Below are 23977 nucleotides of genomic sequence, written 5' to 3'. Positions count from 1 at the left end.
GAGAGAGAGAGAAAGAGAGAGGGTAGGAGCAGAGGAGGGGCAGAGAGAGAGGGAGACAGAGGATCCAAAGCGGGCTCTGTGCTGACAGCAGCAAGCCTGACGTGGGGCTCAAACTCACAAACCATGAGATCATGACCTGAGCTGAAGTTGGACACTTAACTGACTGAGGCACCCAGGCGCCCCTGAGATATTATTCTTTATTTTGTGCCCCATCTTTGAAATTTGGTGTGTGTTTTATACTTTACATTTCAGGTGCTCTTATGTGGCATGTGGCCGCTCTGATGGACAGTGCAGGTAGGTGTCCAAACACAAAAAAGGAAAACTATGTCTGGAAGGATGGTTGTTGAATGTCAATGCCATGGCTAACTCTTAAGGAGTTGGGTATTGAAAATATCGGCAAGAAGTAAGGTGAGACAGTCATTGTTGTGCTTAAATTATTACTATTATTATTTTTTGATTTAAGAAAATAACACACTCCACATACTGCAGTAGGAGTGAGATGCAATGAGAAGAGAGCAGGTTTGAGGGGTAGTGCTGATGGGTTCATGTTTGGACTCTTCCCCACCAGCCAGGCAACTTGGGAGAGATCATTCAACCGCTCTGAGCCTCAGCTTCCTCATTTGCAAAATGGGGATCATACCATCTGCCTCCCAGAGATGTCAGCGTAGAAAATGTTGTCTCATTGACCTTGTTTCTGGGGCTCACTTCCTTCTCTGCAAACTTCACAGCCCATTTGCTGAAACAGTGATTTCCCTGCCTTTTGTTCAAGGTCCAGAAACAGAAGTCAGCCTGTGTCTCTCTGGCCAGAACTCAGATTTTGGCCATTTTCCAGACAGTGAACACATTTCACAGGCCACACATTCAGGGGAGCACAAGTGGCATTTCCCTCATTTTTCTTTCTTTTTTTTTTTAATGTTTGTTTGTTTGTTTATTTATTTATTTATTTATTTATTTATTTATTTATTTATTTATAATATATGAAACTTACTGTCAAATTGGTTTCCATACAACACCCAGTGCTCATCCCAAAAGATGCCCTCCTCAATACCCATCACCCACCCTCCCCTCCCTCCCACCCCTCATCAACCCTCAGTTTGTTCTCAGTTTTTAACAGTCTCTTATGCTTTGGTTCTCTCCCACTCTAACCTCTTTTTTTTTTTTTTCCTTCCCCTCCCCCATGGGTTTCTGTTAAGTTTCTCAGGATCCACATAAGAGTGAAACCATATGGTATCTGTCTTTCTCTGTAAGGCTTATTTCACTTAGCATCACACTCTCCAGTTCCATCCACGTTGCTACAAAGGGCCATATTTCATTCTTTCTCATTGCCACATAGTATTCCATTGTGTATATAAACCACAATTTCTTTATCCATTCATCAGTTGATGGACATTTAGGCTCTTTCCAGAATTTGGCTATTGTTGAGAGAGCTGCTATAAACATTGGGGTACAAGTGCCCCTATGCATCAGTACTCCTGTATCCCTTGGGTAAATTCCTAGCAGTGCTATTGCTGGGTCATAGGGTAGGTCTATTTTTAATTTTCTGAGGAACCTCCACACTGCTTTCCAGAGCGGCTGCACCAATTTGCATTCCCACCAACAGTGCAAGAGGGTTCCCGTTTCTCCACATCCTCTCCAGCATCTATAGTCTCCTGATTTCTTCATTTTGGCCACTCTGACTGGCGTGAGGTGATATCTGAGTGTGGTTTTGATTTGTATTTCCCTGATGAGGAGCGACGTTGAGCATCTTTCCATGTGCCTGTTGGCCATCCGGATGTCTTCTTTAGAGAAGTGTCTATTCATGTTTTCTGCCCATTTCTTCACTGGGTTATTTGTTTTTCGGGTGTGGAGTTTGGTGAGCTCTTTATAGATTTTGGATACTAGCCCTTTGTCCGATATGTCATTTGCAAATATCTTTTCCCATTCCGTTGGTTGCCTTTTAGTTTTGTTGGTTGTTTCCTTTGCTGTGCAGAAGCTTTTTATCTTCATAAGGTCCCAGTAATTCACTTTTGCTTTTAATTCCCTTGCCTCTGGGGACGCGTCGAGTAAGAGATTGCTACGGCTGAGGTCAGAGAGGTCTTTTCCTGCTTTCTCCTCTAGGGTTTTGATGGTTTCCTGTCTCACATTCAGGTCCTTTATCCATTTTGAGTTTATTTTTGTGAATGGTGTGAGAAAGTGGTCTAGTTTCAACCTTCTGCATGTTGCTGTCCAGTTCTCCCAGCACCATTTGTGAAAGAGACTGTCTTTTTTCCATTGGATGTTCTTTCCTGCTTTGTCAAAGATGAGTTGGCCATACATTTGTGGGTCTAGTTCTGGGGTTTCTATTCTATTCCATTGGTCTATGTGTCTGTTTTTGTGCCAGTCATTTTTCTATAATTTTCTAAAATTCCCCTTCATGTCTGATTGAAGCCTTTAGCATTCGTTTCTCTCAGATAAACTCAGGCACTTCAGTAATTTCTCAATTTTTTTAGGTTTAAACTGCCAGGTCAGGGTTCTCCCCTCCCTCCTCTCTCCCGTGGGGGTGTTCAAGATGTGGTGGGGGTCTCCACAGCACAGGGTTGTTGGCGGGGAGGGGCCAGCGGGTCTGTGGTGGTTCTTGGGAACTGCTGAGCTTAGTCTGGCTCTGACTGGCCTCTGGCCATTGGCCTTGCTCCCCAGCATTCCCATTGCAGGGTACTCTGTGTCCTCCTTGTTCTCAACCACCAGCTTTCGGGCCCACAGGCTTCTCTCACTGCCGAGATACGAAATAAGGGCAGCTTTTGGAAGTTTTTTTGAACTTTCCTGAGGCCACAGGAAATTGCATGTTTCTGTGCTTCTGTCCAGACCTTTCTTGCTACTGTTTTTGTTATTTCTAGTTTCTGTTAGGCTTGCAGCTTCCTTGTGTTCCCTTAGATACCCTCTTCCTCCCACATCCTCCCCTCTCCACATCAGGGAAGCCTATTTTAGTCTAGTGGGCAGGGTTGTCTGGCTGTTGCACCTAGGGTTGCAGCTTTGAAGGGTATAGTTTGGGGGTAAGGCAGCCCTCGCATGGAATCAGAGTTGCTCTTGGAAATCCCTGAGATAGTTATCACACGGAGACTGTCACCTGGCTGTCCTTAAGTCCACAAACCAGTTTTTCTTGGGGCAGTTTTGGGAGGAGGGTGTTGTAGAGAGTGGTTGAGGAAGGGCAAAAGAAGATAAGCAGATGTATGTAGAGACAATCCTTAGTTAACTTCTCAAGTTTTACCTTGCCACCAAGGCTTTCTGGCTCCCCATTCCCAGATTTGGACTAATTGCCATTTTATCAACTCCTCCTCCCTTTAGAGAGGTAAACCAAAGGAAGCAGTGACAGAGACAAATCCTTCGTATTAATACAGTGGTTAAAGGGTGAGCTAGATGTTGTCTTGTCCCTAGTCTGCTTTAAAAAGCAGCACAAGGTCCCCAGGGCTGATAAATGACTGCTCTGCTGGGAAGTGTCTGCGTTCAGGACCTTAAGTTGGAAACATCTTTGAAAATGAACTGGCCTTAAAGATTTTCTTCTGTGGACACCTGGGTGGCACAGTCACTTAAGCATCCGACTTCGGCTCAGGTCATGATCTCGCAGTCCCTGGGTTCAGGCCCTGCGTCCGGCTCTGTGCTGCAAGCTCAGAGCCTGGAGCCTGCTTCAGATTCTGTGTCTCCCTGTCTCTCTGCCCTTTCCCTGCTCTCGCTCTGTCTCTCTCAAAAATAAGCAAACATTAAAAAAAAATTTTTTTAAAGATTTTCTTCTGAAGTGTGGCCTTTTCATCATTAAATAGGCATGTCCTGGAAGATTTAGCGAGCAGATTCTAGGTTTGTTGAAAGGCCTGAGTCACCTCACTAGTGGGCAAAGCGGAGTTCACTCTCCCCGCAGGAGACTCTCTTCCGCCACCTAGTGGCCATGTGCCCACATTCCATGTGCCACTCAGGGCATACCTCAGTGAGTTCATCCGCCCAGGGTGTTAGGGACCTTAGTAAAGAAAAGCTTAACTCAGTAAAGAAATGGGAAACACACACACACACACACACACACACACACACACACACACACCACCTCAAAAGTATTTTAAGAGAAAATTGGCATTTGTTTGTGTTTCTTTATGTGTCAAGCTTTATGTCAAATTATTGCTTACATAAATAGTGCTTATTATATGTGCCAAGCACTATTCTAAAACAGAAAATAGATTTTTAGTTGTGCCCAGTCTGTGGGCATGAAAAGATAGTTGATATGAAATTTGCTAGGATGCATATTTTTGGGGGTAAGATGAGGGATTTTTTGAGGGCTAGGTTGTAGCATTCTAGAATGCTCGGAGAACCATTCCTGATGGGGTGAAGAAGGGCTGAGCAGCCGCCTCAGCCCAGTGGATTCCAGGGAGAACATTAAGACAGATGAGTCCATGAGCGCTGTCCATGCCAAAGCGACAGCTGTGGGCGAGGAAGCTGAAAGATAGCTCTTCCTATTCCTGAGAAGAAGTTAATGATAAAAATAGCATAAATACATATCTAACAGTTGCAATCAGAAACCACAGCATTAATGTGTTCCCACTGAAGTTTGGCAGTGTTTTTCATGTTTGGGAGTTTTCTAAGTGGCATTTGGACATGGTTTTTCATGTTGTTAGAGTGAGCAACAGGTGATGGAGAACATCTTCCTTTTAAGCCCCCTCCTGGGACTTGGGTTGTTCCCACACATGCAATTAGAAAGCTTCAACTTCGGGGCGCCTGGGTGGCTTGGTCGGTTGAGTGTCTGACTTCGGCTCAGGTCATGATCTCACAGTCCGTGAGTTCGAGCCCCTTGTCGGGCTTTGTGCTGACAGCTCAGAGCCTGGAACCTGTTTCAGATTCTGTGTCTCCCTCTGTCTCTGCCCCTCCCCTGTTCATGCTCTGTCTCTCTCTGTCTCAAAAATAAATAAACACTAAAAAAATTTTTTTTAATAAAAAAAAAATAGAAAGCTTCAACTTCAATCCCATCTGCCTCTGGTGTTCCCTGAGCAAATCACTTAAGTTCCGTCTTCTCCTCCGCCTCCTTCCTCTCCTCCGCCTCCTTCCTCTAAGTGTTTTTGGTTTTTGTTTTTTTTCACAAAATTCAAATGAAACACAGAATTTGCAGAAGAGAATCTCCAAGTCCCTTTTACACATCCTCACTCCCAAATGAACGCCCTGATGCCAGGATAACTATGTCAGCTGGTTGGGATCCTTCTAGGTTAAGCCCTTTCTTTTGCATGTATCCATCATAAATATATACTATTTATTTATGTATTTGCCTAGATGAGGTCATACTTAACCATATTATTTTCCCTGAAAAATAAACTTTTTCGAGGTATAACTTATATACAATTTTATTTATTTTTTAATTTCTTTTTAATTTAATTTTTGAAGGGGGAGGGAGAGAGCAGAGCAAGAGAGAGAGAGAGAGAGAGAGAGAGACAAAGAGAACCTTAAGAAGGCTCCACACCCAACACGGGACTGGATCCCACAACCCTGGGATCATGACCTGAGCTGAACTCAACAGTCGGACGCTCAACCGACTAAGTCACTCAGATGCCCTGACAACACCCATTTTTAAATGTACAGCTTGGTGATTTTTGACAAATGAAAAACTTGTGAAACTAATACCTTAGCCAAGTCATAGAATATTTCCATCACCCCCTAAAGTTCCCTAATGCCCCTTCCCGGCCAGCCTCCCACCCCATCCCCAGGCAGCCATTTGTCCACTTGGCCACTGCAGGTTTCAGTTGGTCTCTTCTACAGTTTCACAAAAACGAAACCATATATCGTGTGGTCTTTTGTGTCTGGCTTCTTTTGCTCTGGTTGTTTCTGAGATGTGGCTGTGTTTTTGTTTGTTTGTTTGTCAATAGTTAATTTCTTTCTGGGACACCTGGGTGGCTTAGTCGGTTGAGCATCCAGTGTCGGCTCAGGTCATGATCTCATGGTTCACAAGTTCGAGCCCTGGGTCTGGCTCTGTGCTGACAGCTTAGAGCCTGGAGCCGGCTTCAGATTCTGTGTCTCCCTCTCTCTGCCCTCCCCCCCCCCCACTCGCACTCTGTCTCTCTCTCTCTCTCTCTCTCTCAAAAATAAATAAACATTAAAAAAATAAAATAGTTCATTTCTTTCTATTGATGAGTAGTTTTTCATTTTACAGATGTACCATAATTTGCACGTTCACTCAACTATTGATGGGCATTTGGTTTGTTTCCACCTTTTAACAATTATGAATAGAGCTGTAATGAAAATTCATGTACAAGTCTTTGTGTGGATTGATGTGTTCATTTCTCTTGGTTAAATAGCTAGGACCAGAATTCCTGGGTCATATAGTAAGTATATGTTTAACTTGGTGAAAAACTGCCCAAGAGTTCTTTGTACCTGCTATACAATGTTGTATTCCCTCCAGTGATGTGTGAGAGTTCCGGTTGCTCCATATCTTTGCCAATACTTTTTTATTTTATTTAATGCTGGATATCGAATTCAGCATATAGAGACATCTCATTGTGGTTCTAATTTTCTTCTCTCTGATGACTAACAATGTAGTGCATCTTTTCATGTGCTTATTGGACATTCACATATCTTTTTTGAAGTTTCTTTTCAGATCTTTTACCTATTCAAAAAATTTGGTGGTTTGTCTTATTGTGTTGGAAAATGTGAGGTGATAAAAAATATTTATATTGGTCTCTGCCCCCCGATTCCTGGTACAGAGCTCCTAAAGCCCTTATAAATTCCTTTTAAATAAGAGCACTAGGAGCATCTTTTGTTCTATTGAGGCTACTCTGGATGGATTCCTAAATGAGGACTGGTCACTAGAAAGGCTTGTCATGAGAGAGGGAAGAGGGACTGGAAACAGAGTTCATAACTGATATGCCTACGTGAGGAAGCCTTCATAAAAGCGCAGTTGCTCAAGGTTCAGAGAGCTTCCAGATGGGTGAATACATCCACACTGGGAGGGCGATATACCCCAACTCCTTGGGGACAGAAGCTTCTGCACTTGGGACCTTCCCAGACCCTGTCCTATGTATCTCTTTATCTGGATGTTCATCTGTATCCTTTATTACATCCTTTAGTAAACTGGTAAACATGAGTAAGTGTTTTCCTGAGTTCTGTGAGCCATTCTTTCAAATTAATCAAACCGAAGGAGGGGTCATGGGAACCCCTGACTTGTAGCCAAGTCAGATAGAAGTTGTGGGTAACCTGGGCACCTACTATTTGTGACAGACATCTGAGGGGAGCAGTCTTGTGGATCTGAGCCCTTAACCTGTGGAATCCGACATTATCTCCTGGGGGATGTGTTAGAATTGAATTGAACTGTAGGACACTCAGCTTGTGTTGCAGAGAATTGCTTGGTGGATATTGCTTGGTGGAGAATTACACTGGGTCTTAGAATCATCACAAAAGAGTTCTGTATTTATTTTTTATTCTTTATCTATTTTGTATACAAGTCTTTTGTCAAATATAGTAATATCACGTGTCTCGCCACTTCATAGGACTGGTCAGATAAGATAATGAGCAGGAAAATGGTCTGCAAATGGGGGAACATAATTCATATATTATTCATTAGGGCCATAAGATCCTTCCTGTTGTGGTCATAGAATCTGCTTCTTGCTTTTTATAGACCAGCACCCTGGAGCCACCCAGGCTGCCTGTGTTGGCTGCTATTAGGTTTTTTGTTTTTTTTATGATTTTTATTTTCTTTTATTTAAAAAAAAATTTTAATTAAATATAATTTATTGTCAAATTGGTTTCCATCCAACACCCAGAGCTCATCCCAACAGGTGTCCTCCTCAATGCCCATCACCCACTTTCCCCTCTCCCCCACCCCCCATCAACCCTCAGTTTGTTCTCAGTATTTAAGAGTCTCTTATGGTTCATCTCCCTCCCTCTCTGTACCTTTTTTTCCCCCGTTCCCCTCCCCCATGGTCTTCTGTTAAGTTTCTGAGGATCCACATATGAGTGAAAACATATGGTATCTGTCGTTCTCTACCTGACTTATTTCACTTAGTATAATACTCTCCAGTTCCATCTATGTTGCTGCAATTGGCCAGATTTCATTCTTTCTCATTGCCAAGTAGTATTCCATTGTATATATAAACCACATCTTCTTTATCCACTCATCAGTTGATGGACATTTAGGCTCTTTCCATAATTTGGTTATGGTTGAAAGTGCTGCTATAAATATTGGGGTCCATGTTCCCCTATGCATCAGCACTCCTGTATCCCTTGGGTAAATTCCTAGGAGTGCTATTGCCGGGTCATAGGGTAGATCTATTTTTAATTTTTTGAGGAACCTCCACACTGTTTTCCACAGCAGCTGCACCAGTTTGCATTCCCACCAAGAGTTGGCTGCTATTAGTTAATCAGAGGGTTTTTGTTTGTCTTTTCTTGCCATGTCATTCTAATTTGTGACACACAATCAACCACGATGTGTGTTTTTGGTTATGACACTGGCCTTGGAAGCCAAGGAGTGATGTGAAGTGGGTTTCCCTGATTTTGCAACAACTGTGTGTTTTGCTGGTCTTATGACACCATCTTCTTTTAACATGAATTCATGGAAGTGAAACATCTAGCAAGATACCTTGAAGACCTTCTCCCCTTCTTCATGAATCTGATTTCTCATAAATGTAATGTTTGTTTCTTTATTCTCAAGAGCAATAAGGCTCACTGAGAAAATTTGGAAACAGCATAAAGGGAAAAACTGTCCATCCCCCTTCTTACTTCTTACTTCCTTCTTACATCCCTTCTTCTTACTTAAATATAATTTCTGGTCTTTTAAAAGTTTCTTTTCTGGGGCACCTGAGTGGCCAGTCAGTTAAGTGTCCAACTTTGGCTCAGGTCATGGTCTCATGGTTTGTGAGTTTGAGCCCCGCATTGGGCTCTGTGCTGACAGCTCAGAGCCTGGAGCCTGCTCCCGATTCTGTGTCTCCCTAGCTCTCCACCCCTCCCCCACTCACGCTCTGTCTTTCTCTCTCAAAAAAAGAAACGTTAAAAACAATTTTTTTTAATGCTCTAAAAGTTTCTTTTCTGCCCTGATTTCCATGTTTGTGAGTGTTGGTCTTTTTAAGTATTTGGATTTGATCCTGGCTATCAAAGTAATATAACATCTTTGCAGAGAATTGGAAAATATGGAAAAATGGAAGAAAATCATCATAACCCCATATTTCAAAAGCAACCACTGTTAATATACTTCTAGACTGTTGTATTACTTCTTCCTTCTAGCCATTTTAACAGGAATCTTCAGACCACGGTCACGTCTTTGAGTTTTAACCTTTCTTAGATGAAAATAATCTTTATTGAGGTGCTCTTGCTAAAGAGGATTGTGAAATAAGAACTTAAAGATTGAAAATTTACAAAAAAATCATTTTTATTGCCACTGGATTCGGGCCTTGTGGCAGGTTACTGAGAAGAGGGGCTGTAACTCATAAGGGATGAAGGAAAATGAGGAAGCCGATGTTTGGAAAAAGGCCAGAGATGGGGTCATGTTTCCCAAGTGAACCCAAAAGGCGAGTTAGCAGACAAGCAAACTTTGGGTGTGCTCAAACTAGCCATACACCTGGACTACTGGGGGGAGATGAAAGTAAATCTCCTGTACACTGATTGTAGCTGGGGTTCTCATACACAGGTGGGGGGAGGACAGAAAGCTCTTCATAACAGCATGTGGAGGAGGCAGGGTCAGCCTGCAGGAGAGTGTAATGAAACAGCAACCTCTAGAAATGTGTACATTTTGGGGGGTGACTTTCTTTATCACTAGGGTGCTGGGTGGGACTTTCTCAGCCATGCAGCCCAATTCTGGTCTCCCCACCCAAGCCTGGAATCTTCCTACCTCTAGGATCTTAGGTTATGTTGTCCTCTCTACTTGAACTCAACCAATCAGTGGATATGTGTTGAGTAACTACCATGTACTACACACTTTATTTAGTGAAGTTTTTGGGGGTAGGATTTGGTGGCTGAACCCTACTGCATGTCTCCCCTTTCCTCTTGTGTTCCCTGTAAAGGAATCTATATGTGCAAATTATAATGGTTCAACAGAGAACAAGGGACTAATTCTGTAAATGATGGGACAAGCATCCTATGGAACTCGATATAGGGTTCTTGTATCTGTGTTGGAGGGGCCCATGGATTGGCTCAAGGCTGGAGAAGAGCCTCACTCAAGTTTCCTCCCCTCTGAATCTAGGTGGTTCAGTGGGTGAAATAATACAAACCAGCCACCCGGATGAGAGTTGTTATGGAGAAAGCGTGATGGACAGCTGGGCTTCCTTCTAGAAGTCTCTGACCAAGTATATTTACTAACTGGGAGAGGAAGCAGAAAGAAGAAAGGAGGATGGCTGGACCTTCTCTCTTGGGGGAGAGTATGGCCAGAATCTGTCATAGGAACCATGGCCTTCCTCACAAAGGCAAGGTGGCCTACTCTGTCTGTTCAGGGAATGAGTGGACATGAGCACAGCCATGGACTATTAGCTCACTCCCTGGTTGAAGGCACCCCAGTGGATGTCAGCGCACCCAATTAGCAACTTCTCCTCTCTGGGGTGGGGGATGCGGGGATGTCGTGGGTGCTGAGCACGTTCTTTCTTCAGGGAGGGACCCTGTAGGGGCATAATGAGGAGAGTCTTCTTTGAAAACCAACATGTGAGCTGGGACCTGAATGACAAGCTGCAGAGGGCCGGGAGATCTTCAGGGCCCCCAGACCATGGCAGGGTGGTACTGAGGACTCATTTTAGGCCATCTGGTTGGAAACTGGGTCTCAGCCATTGGCTGGAGGTTTAGGGGCCAGGATTCAGCTTGCAAGAGTAAGAAACTAGGGGTGCACTTGGGGACTAGGTTTCAGTCCAATAAATCAAGGCAGGGCTGCAGTCATAGTGGGAGAACTGTCATCTGTTAGAAAACCAGGACAAACATATTTACATGGCCAGGGAAGTACGGGGAGCCTCTAGTAAGTCATTCATTTAACAAATATTACTGAACATCTGCTGTGTAACACGTTATGTTATGGCCACTGGAGTGACGAGGTAGACAAGGTGGCCTGTTCACATAAAGCTTATGTTCCCATGGTGGAGACAGGCAAGGGACCAATTATGAATCATAAATGAAGAAAATGTCCAGATAGTGAAATACTCTGCAAAGAAAACGAAACAAGGGATGAGGGCAGCAGGTATGTAAGCTGAGAGAGTTGGTCAAGGAAGGTCTCTGAGTGGTGCCCATGAGAAAGAGTCAGGCATGAGAAGATCTGGGGAGGAGCCCCTACTTGGGGCAGAGGCAACAGTCAGTGCAAAAGCTGTGCCATTATCGAAAGAACTGAAGGAGGCCCATGCAGCACAGGAGTGAGGGAGGGGAGGGTGAAGCGGTCAGAAAGGTAGATGGACCTTATTAAATCAGGGCGAGGAATTAGGATTTGATTTTAAGTGAGCAGGAAACTACTGGAGCGTTTAAGCTGGGGAGTCACATTATCTAATTTACGATGATAAGGATCATCTTATTAGGGCTGGGGTAAAGCAGGGGCTCAGGTCCAGAGGAGAAAAGAAAACCTCACCGTTGGGGGGTAGGGCAGTAGCAGTGGGGTGAGAGGGAAGCGGACACAGTTGGAATATATCTTGGAAGGTGGAGTTACCAGGAGTCGGTAATAGAACCATAGAGAAACGGCAGACCGGGGTGCCAATTCCTAAGGGAGAAGATTGGGAAGAAGAAGCTTTGGGTGACAGGGAGGCAAGAGTTTGGTTTTGGCCAAACCATTTGAGATGCCAAATATCAATGTCACATTGGCAATTAAATAAACAAGCCTGGAGTCTATGGGAGAGGTGAGGGCTACGATGTAAACATGGGCACCATTGGCTAAGAGATTTGAAGCCATGGGACTGGATGAGATGCTTTAAGCTTGCTGGTTCCCGGACACCAGCTTAGGCAGTAAGACCATGACCAAATCCTGCCACCTGGTAGGGGCTGAAGAGGACAAGGTGGGGTCTGGCTTGCAGGCAGAGTCTTTCATACCCACAAGGTAGGTGTGGCTGAGTCAGGTGGGCATTGGCACTGCTCCCTCTTCTTTCTCATTTCTCCCTCTGTAGCTCCACTCAAATCTTTTCTAGAAGCCCCCATTGTCTTCATACCCTGCCAGCTGGCCACACCAGTCTCGCTGCAGGGCCCAGGGCAGACATCTGATGGTCCCCGTTTACACGTCTCATTGGTTGTCATGCCCTGGGTTTTGCCCTCGGGCTCATACAGTTGACTGTGTAAAAAACCCACATTGATATTGCAATGCAGCCTCTTCAGTCCATCTGAGGCCTTTCATCTCAAGAACCGCAGGAATTTTGAACATTCAGTTTTCATTTCGAAGATGGGAAATTGAGGTCCAGGGAGGAGAAGTGGCTTGGCCGGGGTTACAAAACAAATCAGCAGAAACTGTGAGCTCCAGGAGGCTGGGGACCACTAGTGCTGTATCTTGATCATTATAGAAAAATTGGGAGTTCCAATAGTAAAAGGGGCCTTCTAAAATTAAATGATGTAGTCTTTTAAGAAAATGTTTCATTTAGAAACAATTACAGATTGGCAGGAAGGTGTAAAGGAGTATACAGGGAGGTTCTGAGCACATTTCAGCCAGCTTCTCCCCCTATTAACATCTTGCACTTTTTTTTTTAATGTTTATTTATTTTTGAGAGAGAGACAGAGACAGAGACAGAGACAGAGACAGAGACAGAGAGTGCGTGCAAGTGGGGGAGGAGCAGAGAAAGAGGGAGACACAGAATCAGAAGTAGGCTCCAGGCTCTGAGCTGTCAGCCTCAAACTCACAAACTGTGAGATCATGACATGAGCCAAAGTCGGACACTTAACCAACTGAGCCACCCAGGCGCCCCATCACATCTTGCACTCTTACAGTATAATGGCAAAACCGGGAAACTGCCCTTGGTACAATCCACAGAGTTTGTTCAGATTTCACTAGTAACACACACACACTCATTTGTGTGTGTCTGCAGCTGTATGCAGTGCTACATGTGTAGCTCCATGTAAGCACCACAATCAAGATAAGGACTATACCACCTCACATCTCCCTCTTTATAGACACACTCACCTTGTTCCCCTCATCCCTAAGCCCTGGCTTCTACCAATCAATCTGTTCTCCATCTCTGTAATTTTGTTATTTAATGGATGTTACATAAATGGAACCATGAAGTAAGTATCCTGTTGAAATTGGCTTTTCTTTACTCAGCATAATTTCCTTGAGGTTCATTCAAGTTGTTGGGTATATCAAGCGTTCTTACCCTTTCACTGCTGAGAATCTTCCAAGGCATGGGTGTGCCCCAGTTTGTTCAACCAGTCACCTCTTGAAGGACATTTGGATAGTTTCCAGTTTGGGGCCATTATGAATAAAGCAACCATAAATCATCAGTGCATAGGTTTTTGTGTGAACTTAAATCTTTATTTCTCTGGGGTGTATGCCCAAGAGTACAATTGCTGGGTCATATGGTAGGTGTTCATTTTTAGTTTTAAAAGGAGCTGCTGAACAATTTTCCAGAGTGGCTGTGCCGTTTTGTATTTCTATCACAATATATAAGTGGTCTAGTTTCTCTACGTCTTTGCTAGCATTTGGTGTTCTCATTGTGTTTTCATTCTAGCCGGTGTGACAAGTATGGAGTGATGTCTCAGAGGGGTTTCAATTCATATTTTTCTAATGGCTAATGATGTCGAATATATATTCGTGTGTTAACTTGTCATCTGCATGCTATTTTTGGTGAAATGTCTGTTCATGTCTTTTGCCCATTTTTTTCTTTCTTTCAAGTTTATATATTTATTTTAAGAGAGAGAGAGAGCATGCGTGTGCATGCATGTGAATGGGGGAAGGGCAGAGAGAGAGATTCCCAAGCAGGCTCCGTGCTATCAGCATGGAGCCCAAAGCAGGGCTTGAACCCACAAACTGCAAGATCATGATCTGAGCTGAAATCAAGAGTTGGAAGCTTAACCAACTGAGCCACCAGGCACCCCTATTGCCCAATTTCTAATTGTATGGTTTATGTTTTAAATGGTGATCTTTGAGAGTTTTTTGGTATATTCCAGATACTAGTTCTTTGTCAGATATGTGATTTGCAAATATTTTTCCCAGGCTGTAATTTGTTTTTTCACCCTTTTAACAGGATCATTTGCAGAGAAAATATTTTAATTTTGATGAGTTCCAAATTATCAGTTTTTCCCTTTATGGATCATGTTCTTGGTGTCAAGTCTAAGAATTCTTTGTGTAGTCCTAGGTACCAAAGATGTTCTCCATTTTTTTTCTAGAAGTTTTATAGTTTTGTATTTTCTCTTTAAGTCCATGATCCATTTTGAGTTAATTAAAAAAAATTTAATGTTTATTTATTTTGGGGACAGAGAGAGGCAGAGCATGAGCCGGGGAGGGGCAGAGAGAGAGGGAGACACAGAATCTGAAGCAGTCTCCAGGCTCTGAGCTGTCAGCGTAGAGCCCGATGTGGGGCTTGAACTTGGGAAACTCAAGATCATTACCTGAGCCAAAGTTGGACACTTCGGCAATGGAGTCACCCAGGCTCTGTGTTAATTTTTATATATGGTTGAGATTTAGGTTGAGGTTGAGGTTAATTTTTTGCCTATGGATGTCTAATTGTCCAGCATTGTTTATTGAAAAGGGTATATTTTCTCCACTGAATTACTTTTGCTACTTTGTCAAAAATTAATTGCACATACTTGTGTGGGTCCATTTCTGAGTTCTCTATTCTGTTCCATTTATCTATGTGTCTGTTCCTCTACCAATACCACATTGTCTTAATCACTGTGGCATTATAATGGCTTTAACATTGGGAAGAATATTTCCTCCTATTTCTACCATTAATCATGATTAAAAAAAAAAAAAATTCCTCGGACTATGTGTTTTGTTTTTGGTCGGGGGAGGTTTGGGGGATGCCATTCTTATGTTCACAGACTATTTTTTTTTCTCCAAATTATTTTCATCCCTGAACTAAAAAATATGATTGGAACAAAGCTTATAGAACTGTGTGTGTGAAATAGAAGAAAATTGGCCAAGAGTGACACCTTTACCTGGAGGAAGTTGCATGGACTTTGTGTCCACTCTCTTGGCTTCTTGGAGGCCTCCTTCATGCCTATCAAATCTCAGAGGATCTTCTGGATAGTCGAAGTTATAGTAATCCTGATCTGTGTGTAAACGGAGTGAGTTTAACCTTACTACAATAGCTTAAACAAAAAGAGAGGCCTTCAGGATCCATGAGCTTTCTAAACAAAGGCTGTTGTATTTGTTCCAAGAATGTATAACCCCAAATATAGTACCTGGTGGGCATGACAGGTGATATAATTGAAAGACGTGGGTTGGGATAAGAAAGAAACCCAAGCACCATCTGAAGGGGGAAATTACCACTCTGCTCCAGCCCTCTGTGGAAACACAGCCTTAGTTTTACCAGATTTTTAAAAAATAGCCAAAAATCTAGATTTTTAAAAATGTGAGCTCTCTTTGTTTTTAATGTGGGAACTAATCAGTATTTTGAAATAACACTGGGTGGGCCAGATGAACTTGTCTGTGACTCTAATCTTTCCCAAGGGTGGCCAATTTGCAACCTTTGCTACTTATCTGGGTCAGCCGACAATGTTTTGTTTGTATTGCCAGCCATGAAGGTAATGTGTGATTGTTCAAGCAATTATGTGCTCAGTGTCTAGTCTGTTTCCAGAGTCCGAGGGTGCATAAAAACAGTTTATTTGCCCATGCAGATCTTGCAATCTTGTTTACACTGTTCATTTACTTTGCAAATCTTTCATGTTTTTTTTTTAAGCAGCCAGAGCTGAGGAAAGCTTTAGCACATTCTCTTTCTAATGATCTGTCTATCAGACTCTGTGGAATTTGATGGTCTTCTATTGACTGAGAGCCAACGGGTGTGATTCCTTTTCTAGGTGTGGTGGAGAGCCAGGAATGGAGGCTGACAGGGTGTGTGTGTGTGCGCACGTGCACGCGTGCATGCGTGTGCACATGCAATGTTGGGGAAAGGGGGCTGCAGAGGGCAATACTTAGGTGTAAAAAGCTTAGTCTGAGGCAGCATCAGGAGGCCCATGAGGTCAAAACTATTCTTATAACAATTTAAGGCATTATTACCCTTTCTCCCTCTCATTTTTAAATGTGTGTCCAGGGGAGTGTTCCAGAGGCTCTATCTATGACATATGATGATGTCACTGCTCTGATGGCTAATGAAAGACGTATATGTATGTTTTTGTGTTTTGAATTCTGTTTTAAAACAAACTTCTTTGTGATTTTAATAACATGTGAGAGTAAAACGAGGTCTTGAGATCAAAGAGTTTAAGGACTGCTGGTCTAGGGCAGTGGTTGTCAACACTGGCTCTGTATTAGAGTCATCTGGGGAGCTTTAAATTAGTACTTTAAACTGGTAAGACCAGATAGTACACTTGATCTTAGTCAAAGGGCCGAGAAGTGATTAAATTCGAGCTTTAAACTAGCTTTAAATTAGTACTTTAATTAGGTTGCCTGAACCTCATCCTAAACCAATTGGTCCAGAATCTCTGTAGATGGGAAGTCATCATTATTGCCATGCCCACCCCCACCCCATCCGCATCCCCATCATCATCATCATTACTATTACAATTACCATCCCCATCATCATCATCATCATCATCACTATTTCCACCACCACCATCATCATCATTAGTATTTCCATCACCATCGTCATCATCATTGTCATCGTTATCATCATCTTCAGCATCATCATTGTCATCATCATCAGTATCACCGTCACGCCACCTGTGACCTGCCCACCTCTGCTCAGGCCCTGTGTTATGTGCTGTACCTCTCATCGTTACAGTTGCCCAGAGAGGCCAACATGATCTTACTTCACAACAGGAGAAGTTTGGGTTGGAAAAGCTGAGGTGAGTAAGGTCACAGAGCTGGCGCAGAAGCCAGGATTCGAAGCCAGTTCTCTCTGCTTTGTCAGTGTTCCCTGTCTTTGCACTACTGAAACTTGTTGAATTATGCTTTTATTCCTCCAACTCCACAGTATATTTTGATAGATTTTTATGAACAAAACTGACTATGAAGCAATAATTAGCTTATGTTTTAAACCATGTGTTAAAACCATGCAATGGTCAGTCATGACTTCTGCTTAGTACAAGATCATCAGACCACACCGCACAGAGCTGACAGAATTCCACCTAAAAGGAGAGAGACCTGGCCTCTGGGTTAACTTGGAAGGCCTTCGTGTGGTTAAATATGTATTTTTTCCTGACATTTTGAAATACTCTTCTCAGTATCATGACACCCCCACCTCACAGCTCTTACCTCGATGGACCTCAAGCTGAGCACAATTCATGAGCAGATGAAGGAAGGAATAGGACACCTTATACTTTTTGCTGAATTCTGAGCAGTAGAATGCCCTGGGTGTGCCCAAAGCCTTATCTTGCAAGTAGATCTTCATGAACAATTTATTTTAGTTTTTGTCAGGGAACTGGCTTTATGGATGTCAGAGGACGGAGCGGGGGGAGGAAGAAAAGTAGGTGCCATGAGCTCTTTGTTTCTGGGGCAGCGATCCTTTTCCTCTATGTGGAAGGAGAGCATGGTGATTAAAGGCACACAGATGAGGTATCTGTAAGACATGCTAACCTGCCAGATACAGAGATGTAGCGATTCTCACGGAGTCCTCATTGCTCTGTCTTTGTGCTGCTTTTGCTTATTCTAATGTTAATAACAAACATTATGATCCTCCAGAGAGCTACGACCTCCCCTCTCGGGCTAGTTAAACCCTGGATCCTCTTTAGATCTCAGTTCAAGAGTCACTGCTCGGAGAAGCCTCTCTCTCCCCTGGCCCCAAATCCCTATGATAAGCTGGGCTCTTCTATCTCACAGCACTTGTCCTAGGAGTTGTTTTTCATTTGCCTGGGTGGAACTTTGATTGACGTTTGTATCTCCCACTAGACTACAATTCCTTCAAGGGTAGGGGTGGTGTCTGCATTTGCTCACCATCTTTATTTCTAGCATTTAGCACCATGCCTCATGCAAATAAGTTTTTGAAAATGAAATGAATGAATGTGTGAATGAATGAGTTTAGCAGTGCTGAAAATGCAATTACAGTTTGTTGTTGTTGTTGTTTGGTTTTGTTTTTAAAGTATTGGATTCCTCTCTGATACTGTTGTTCTCAGAGTCATGTCACATTTTTTTTTCTTTATTGTAGTAGGATGCTGATAATGGTCTGTATTTGAGGCTAGACCAAACACTGTTCATGCAGACTGCTAGGTCCCAATTACCCCAAATAGCTCTCAGCTCTGTCATACACTTTATCACACTTAAAAAAAGTTTTTTTTAACATTTATTTATTTTTGAGAGACAGAGAGAGACAGAGCATGAGCAGGGGAGGGGCAGAGAGAGAGAGAGGGAGACACAGAATCCAAAGCAGGCTCCAGGGTCCAAGCTGTCAGCACAGAGCCTGATGCAGGGCTCAAACCCACAAACTGCGAGTTCATGACCTGAGCCGAAGTCGGACGCTCAACCAACTGAGCCACCCAGGCGCCCCACTTTATCACACTTTTAAATAAAACATATTTTGTTTTGCAAAATATGACCTGAACTACCTGCACCAGGATCACTTGGGGAGCTTTGTAAGAAAGTCTATTTCTGGGCTTACCCCTGGGCCTGCTAAATCAGAGGCTCAGGGTGTTAAGGAGGTGAGAATTTGCATTTATTGTTATTATCTTTAAAAAAATGGATATGTGCCACATGATTCCAAACCCCAAAGTATAAAAAGTCATATGGGTTTTAGCAAAAGATTAAATGTTTAAAAAAATTAATATACATTTTATTTTAGCATAGTTTTAGGTTTATAGAAAAGTTTTGAAGATAGTACAGAGAATACTCATTTATCCCACACTCAATTTCCTCTATTGTTAACATTTTACATTATTAGGGGCAATTTGTCATGATGAATGAACAAATAATATTGATACATTTTTATTAACTAAAATACATACTTTATTCAGATTTTATTAGTTTTTATCTAAAGTCCTTTTATCATTCTAGGATCCCATCCACATTATAATTAGTCATCCTATCTTCTTAGGTCCCTCTTGACTGTAACAGTTTCTCAGACCTTTGTGTTTTAATGACTTTGACAGTTTGAGGTATTTTGTAGATTTTCCTTCAGTTGGGGTTTGCCTCATATTTTTCTTATGATTAAACTGGAGTTACAGGCTTTTGAGAGGAAGACCATAGAGGTAAAGTACCAGTCTTATGACATCATATCAAAACTACATGTTATCAACATGACTTATCAGTGTTGACCTTAGCCTTGATCAGCTGACTGAGGAAGTGTCTCTCCGATTCCTCTGCTGTTATATTACGACCCCCCACCCCCTTAACACTGTATTCCTTGGAAGGGAGTCAATATAGGTCAGTGCACACCTGAGATGTGGGGAGTTATGTTCCACCTCTTTTTTTTTTTTTTTAACGTTTATTTTTTTGAGAGACAGAGAGACAGAGAATGAGCAGGGGACGAACGCATGAGACATGACATCATGACCTGAGCTGAAGTCAGATGCTTAACCGACTGAGCCACCCAGGTGCCCCTAATGTTCCACCTCTTTAAGGGAGAAAGTATATACATAAATTATTTGGGTTTCCTCTGCAGAGAGATTTGTCTGCTTTCCCCATTTATTTATTTATTCAATCATTTATTTACATCAGTATGGACTCACGGATATTTATTTTATACTTTCAGTTCTAATCCAATGCTATGTTATTTATTTTATTGCTCAAATTGTTCCAGCTTTGGCCACTGGAAACCCTTCAGCTGGCTCCGGTGTCCCTTTGACATACCCAATTATTGCCTCTCCCCGTGCCCCCTTTCCTTTCTGGAACTCCAAGTGGCACTCTAGGCTTATCTTGCACATTTCCTGATCCAGCCCTAGAATTTCAGACATTTTCCCAAGGAGTCTTAATTCTTTTTGTTAGAGAATTGTATTAAAAAGTATCAACTGGGCACTAGCTATGCTTACTGTCCTGGGGAATCATTGCTTCTAGGCTCTCCCAGCTGACCGAGCAAGGAAGCATACATGTGTCTACCAACTCAGGCCTATATACATATTTATAAATATTTCTATTTGTAGCCATCTATACTATATTAAGCTAACCCTGAGTTCATACTGATGTCCCTAACTCTAACCCATTACCACATGGATCACATTAGCCTTTTCCCCATGCTTGTCTGTAAGTTCTCACTGTAATAGTGAGAAACCTGTCTGCTACCATCCACCATTCACTTGCTTAACTGTCCGATTCCAGAACCCATGTATACTGGTTTCAAAGCTGTTCACTTGTGCTCCACACTCCATGGGCTACAACTTTACCATCTGTGTGCAGGGCTTATGTACAGTGTCTTTGCCTTTTGTCTTACACGCGTCGCTCATTTCCAGAGTTGCTTTGGGTCAGCACCTTTCTCAACCACTCCCTTCAGTGATGTTATTTCATACCTTCCTAATACACTTAGATTCTTTCTGCTACAGTGTGCATTCCAGCCTGGGATTTAAAAAATGAAGTGAAGTAAATAAAATAAATTCAATTAATTTAAATACTTTTGTACTTAGATTTTATATTTGATAAATTTAATTTTATATTTATTTAATTTTATATTTTAACCCACGCCCCCCAAATATAAAAAGACCTATAGTTTTGAAATCATCATCACTCAAACAGTGAAATTTTCGAGCACACATTTTTTTAATGCTTGCTTTTTTAAAAAGTTGTATGTATTTGGTACTTTCCTACTGTTGTATAATTAGAAATTCTAACAGTTTCTCACCATCTACCTGCTGTGTGTGTGGGCCCCTCTTAGGAGACAAGGGCCACAGGCTCCCTGAAGTTTCCAAAAGCTCATATGTGAGTGAGTTTGGAATGTAAGATGCATTTTCTGATAGGAAAAAAAAAAGGTAGTAAGTGATGATTGGCTTCCCAGTCTCATCCACAAAATCCCACTCAGTTCCTTTTTTATTTATTCCCAGCTGCAATAGTGACATTTTACTAATCTCTGACCCCATGGAGAAGACTTTTTCCCTGGGGAAAAAAAATCCAGATTCCACGTGAGTTTTTTAAGATTGCCTTTTGACAGGGACTGGACGTTCCTTGAGGCAAATGGTAGGACAGCAGGACCTGCAGAAGTATCTTGATACGGGCGGAGAACCCACGGGAGCTTCCCAGTGGTAATGATGAACTTGGAAATTCGGGAATGAAGGAGAATTAAGGGTATATTCTGCTAAACGAAAACAGAGGGTGTTCACTGCTATAAGGCCTTCCAGAAAGGAAGCTGGAGCTAAGCACTATCAGTACAAACTTTCAGACATGACGAAAATGTTCTCTATGTTTATTGTGCAGTAGCCATTAGCCACTTGTGGCTACTGAGCACTTGAAATGTGCCTCTAATGAGGCCAAGGAACTGAATTTTAAATTTTATTCAGTTTTACTTACTTTACATTTAAATAGCCACCTGTGGCTGGTGGCTGCCATATTAGACAATGCAGTTCTAAAGTATGTACTTCAAGTATAAAGAAAATGATCCCAGATGGAAGATATAGATATAAGAAGAAATGAAGAACCAAGAAGATTACTAAATATGTGGGCAAAAGGAAATTAACTCTCATGCTATGAAATAATAATAATAATGATGATGATGATGATAAAATACGTAGTTTTGAAAGTATATGGAATTAAAACATGTGACAGTAGAAGCATAGAAATTGGACAAAGTTGGGGCACCTGGGTGGTTCAGTTGGTTTAGCATCCGACTCTTGATTTCTGCTCAGGTCATGATCTCACCGTTCATGAGTTCGAGCCCTATGTCAGGCTCTGTGCTGACAGCATGGAGTCTGCTTGTGAGTCTCTCTCTCTCCCCCTGTCTCTCTCTGCCCTTCCCCTACTCATGTGCTGTCTCTGTCTCTCTCAATATAAATAAATAAACTTAAATTTTTTTTAATTGGGCAAAGTTGAGGTAGATGGAGGTGTTCTGTCATCCTTGAATTGTCTGAGAGGAGAATAAAGTTCTTCATTAGCATGAATCTTAAGGATACACGGGGTACTTCTAGGATAAGCACCAAAAGAGTTGAAAATAAATATAGAGGTATATACATTTCAGACTAGTAGGGAGAGGAATGGAATGATAAAAAATATTCAAACCAAAAGAAAGCAAGAAGGGGGAGGAGAAGCAGAATAGGAGTAATGAAAAAAAAACACCATAACAGCGGTAGGTTTTTAAACCCAAATGCTCTATTTCATTGATTTTAAGACACACAAGGAGTGCCTGGGCAGCTCAGTCACTTGAGCACCTACTTTGGCTCACGAGTTCTCAAATCTTGTGATTCACAAGTTCAAGCCCCACGTCAGGCTCTGTGCTGACAGCTCAGAGCCTGGAGCCTGCTTCAGATTCTGTGTCTCCCTCTCTCTCTGTCCCTCCCCCACTTGTGCTCTGTCTCTCTCTCTCCCTCAAAAATAAATAAGCATTAGGGGGGCCTGGGTGGCTCAGTCGGTTAAGTGTCTGGCTTTCGCTCAGGTCATGATCTCATGACCTGGTGAGTTTGAGCCCCGCATCGGGCTCTGTGCTGACATCTCAGAGCCTGGAGCCTCCTTCGAATTCTGTGTCTCCCTCTCTCTCTGCCCTCTTCTGCTCATGCTCTGTCTCTCTCAAAAATAAATATTAAAAAAAATTTTAATAAATAAATAAACATTAAAAAAAAGATACACATTTACTTATATTTTTATATTTCTGAAATTGGGAAACACATGACAGGCTATGGCATCATATGAACCCTGTCAGGGTGTGCTAACTTGTCAGAGTTTTTTTTTTTTTCTTGGTCATCAGTTGAGTTTTGTGGATCATTGTTATTACATGTGTGGAGTTTAATTTCTGCTGAAAATGTTTCAAAAAGATGCCCTCTGACTTGGCATGGAAACTGAGTAGTGGGGTAAACAGGTAATTTTAATGAAGGTTTTTTTTTTTTTGGCCAAATACCAACAACTTTCAGAGACCCAAAAAAGAGGCTACCCACAAGTAGATGAAGCTCTTTATACTTTGCTTCTGAGATATGTGCAATGTAAAACAAGAGAAATTGCCAAATTCCTTGGAATTGATGAAAGAAAATTTGCCACATGGAGAAGCTGGTATGATTGATCTGTGCATTTGATAGGGCTGTTGTTGAGATCTTATGTCATGGTTTAATTGGTGGCATTTCTCTATTTCTCTTTCTTATTGATCTATAAAACTTTGGTGTATCTTATAATCCATGATGTTTTAGAGTTGATGTAAGTGGTTTCTATGGTAATGTTGATTACGCAAAGCAAAAAGAACTGAATTATATGCTGTTTGCTTTAGATACATCTAAAGCATAAGGGTGGAGGACATTGAAAGGAAAGGATGAGAAAAGATATACCACACAAATACTAATTAAAAGTCTTCTGTATCTGACAAAGTAGACTTTAAGACAATAAGCATTCGTAGAGATAAAGAGGATTTCTCCTTAGAGATAAAAGTCTCAGATCACCAGAGAGATATAAAAATTATAAATTTATATGCACCTAATTAACATGGCTTCAAAATGCCGAAATCAAGATCAAAATAAATCTATAAATCTACAGCATAGTAGGAGATCTTAATATCCCCCTTACATAATTGATAGAATAAAAGATAACAGTGAGGATAGAGAGGATCTGCTCAATAGAATTAATACATCTGACTTCATGGTCATGTATAAAATACCGTACATAACAACTACAGAATACATGTCAAACATTTACATGCAGACGTTGGTGGAAAAAATGTAAGGTTGAAAGGAGCAGACTGGGGGCGGGTGGGTGGCTGAGTTGTTAAGCATCCGACTCCTGATTTTGGCTCAGGTCATGATCTCGAGGTTTGTGGGATTGAGTCCCGCATCGGGCCCTGCACTGACAGTGGGAAGCCTGCTTGGGATTCTCTCTCTACCCCTCCCTATCTCTCTCTCACTCTCTCAAAATAAACATTTTTTT

At 42.0% G+C, this 23977-nt stretch overlaps 1 protein-coding gene across 5 annotated transcripts in view; it reads left to right on the top strand.

The window, feature by feature from the left end:
• LOC122216320 (interleukin-36 gamma-like) overlaps nucleotides 1–23977 on the top strand; it is a 128835-nt gene that overhangs the window by 63826 nt on the left and 41032 nt on the right. Inside the window, exon 1 of one of the 5 annotated variants that reach the window (XM_042932999.1) lies at nucleotides 258–294. The exons of 3 other annotated variants lie outside the window; for them this stretch is intronic. The gene's annotated coding sequence lies outside the window, so the exon portion shown is untranslated. Of the gene's footprint in view, nucleotides 1–257; nucleotides 295–23977 lie in introns of those variants that run through there. One more of the 5 variants, XM_042933014.1, reaches the window with a different exon arrangement.

The sequence above is a fragment of the Panthera leo genome, chromosome A3, assembly GCF_018350215.1.
Source record: "Panthera leo isolate Ple1 chromosome A3, P.leo_Ple1_pat1.1, whole genome shotgun sequence".
Classification (NCBI taxonomy): domain Eukaryota; kingdom Metazoa; phylum Chordata; class Mammalia; order Carnivora; family Felidae; genus Panthera; species Panthera leo.
The sequence above is the reverse complement of the archived record's forward strand: the minus strand, read 5'-3'. Positions and strand labels throughout refer to the sequence as shown.